The sequence below is a fragment of the Eulemur rufifrons genome, unplaced genomic scaffold (genome assembly GCF_041146395.1).
Source record: "Eulemur rufifrons isolate Redbay unplaced genomic scaffold, OSU_ERuf_1 scaffold_105, whole genome shotgun sequence".
NCBI lineage: Eukaryota > Metazoa > Chordata > Mammalia > Primates > Lemuridae > Eulemur > Eulemur rufifrons.
The window spans coordinates 390,001-392,500 of NW_027182887.1; positions in this window are offsets into that span (position 1 = coordinate 390,001).

Genomic DNA, 2,500 nt, shown 5'->3' on the forward strand with positions numbered 1-2,500 from the left:
AACCCCAACCCATAACCCTAACCCTAACCCAACCCTAACCCTAACACTAACCCCTAACCCTAACCCCTAACCCGAACCATAACCCCTAACCCTAACCATAACCCTAACGCTTAACCCTAACCCTAACCCAACCCTAACCCTAACCCTAACCCCTAACCCCTAACCCTAACCCTACCCCTACAACTAACCCTAAGCCCTAACCCTAACCCTAACCCTAACCCCTAACCCCAACCCGAACCCCTAACCCTAACCCTAACCCTAACCCCAACCCTAACCCCTAACCCCAACCCTAACACTAACCCTAACCCCTAACCCTAACCCTAACCCCTAACCCTAAACCTAACCCAAACCCTATCCCTAACTCTTAACCCCTACCCTAATCCTAACCCTAACCCTAACCCCAACCCCAACCATAAACCTAACCCCCTAACCCTAACCCTAACCCTAATCCCTAACCCTAACCCTAACCCCTAACCCTAAAGCTAACCCCTAACCTTAACCCTAACCCCTAACCCCTGAGCCTGACCCTTACCCTAATCCTAACCCCTAACCCTAAACCTAACGCTAACTCTAACCCTGAACCCTAAACCTACCCGTAACCCTTAACACTAACCCTATCCGTGAACCTTAACCCTGACCCTAACCATTACCCGCACCCAAGCTTTTAACACTGACCCTAACCCTAATCCTTTATGCTAACCCTAACACTAAACCCTAACCCTAAGCCCAACACTTATCCCTAATCCTATCCCTTAACCTTAACCTTAACCCTAATGCTACCCCCTAAACGTAACCCTAACCGTGACCAGTAAACCTAAACCTAACCTCTAACACAAACCATAGCACATAACTCTAACCCTAAAACTAACCCTAACCCTAACCCTAACCCTAAACCCTAACTCTTAACCTTAACCCTCAGCGTTAACTCTCACGCTAACTTTTAATCCTAACCCTAATCCTAATCTTCAACCCTAAACCTAACACTTAACCCTAAACCTGTACCAAACACTAACCCCTCATTAAACCCTAACCGTAAACCTCAAACCTAAACCAAAGTGTAACCGTTAAACCTAAGAGTAACCTTTAACCCTAACCCGAATCCCTAACCCTAAGCCCTGACCCTAACACTAAACTTCATCCTTAACCCTAACCATAATCCTAACCCTAAATCTGATTCTCAGACTTCTTTCTTTCTTAGAGTTTACAAAGCCTGCAATCCTCCCATGCCATGCGTGAAAGGAGGCTCTACCACTGTGTCCTGCATGAAACCCACGGGCCCATACCCAGGGTATAATAGAGTGGTTTCCCGGGTACAATCCCAGCCCGCTAAACTCCCCCCGCCCGCGTAATGCAGACAGGGCCCGTGTGCTAAGCATAAACAATACCTTTAACAGATAACCCTAACCCTGAACATAACACCCAACCCTGTTCCTCTTTCTCCAGTTAACACGTAAACCTCACCGTGCGCCTAACTTTAACCTCTTATCCTAACGTTAATGCATAACCCATTTCCTGAGAACAACCCCTATCCCATAATTCTAACCCTATCTCCTAGTCATCACTGTGACACCTAATCCCTAACCCTAATTCTAAATCGCTAACCCTAACCGTAACCCTACCTAACACTGACAGTAACCCTTACTTCTAACCCCAACGCTATGCCTAAAAAAAACCCTAACCCTTGACCCTATCCCTTCACCCTAACCCCTAAGCCTTACCCTAAACCTTAACCCTAATCCTAATCCTAACCATTAAACCTAACCCTAGCTCTTAAAGATAACCCTGAACCTTGCCCTCACGACTAGACCTAACCCTGACACTAACCTAACGCCTAACCCTAAGCAGAACCCCTAAAGCTAAGCCTGAACCCTATCCCTAACCCTAGCAGTAAACTTTACCCCTAAACCTAAGCCCAACCCGTAACCCTAATCCTATCCTTTTACCCTAAAACTAACCCCTAAACCTAACCCCTATACCTCACCCTAACTCTAACCCCAATCCTAATTCTAACCATACCCCTTCATAAAACACTAACTCCTAACCGCTAACCCTAACTCTAACCAAAAACCCTAATCACTAATCCCTAACCCTAACGCTTAACCTTTACCCGAACCGTTAACCCTCACCCTAAATCTTAACACTGACCCTAACCTTAACCTTTAACTCTAAGCCTAACCCTTAACCCTACAGTAAGGAAGACCCTTAATGCTAATGGGATCCCTTTTCCGTAACCCTAACACTACAGCTAAAAATAACAGTAACCTTTCATCCTTAAACCTAACCCCTAACACTTACTTTAACCCCAAACCCTAACCAAAATCCTAAGCATTAAACCTAACCCTATCTCTTAACCCTAATGCTAGCCCTTACCCGAACGCCTAGATCTAACCCTAAATCGAACCTACCGCCTAATCCTAACCTTAAGCCCTAATGCTAACTCTAACCCTGAACCCTAAACCTACCCGTAACCCTTAACACTAACCCTATCCGTGAACCTTAA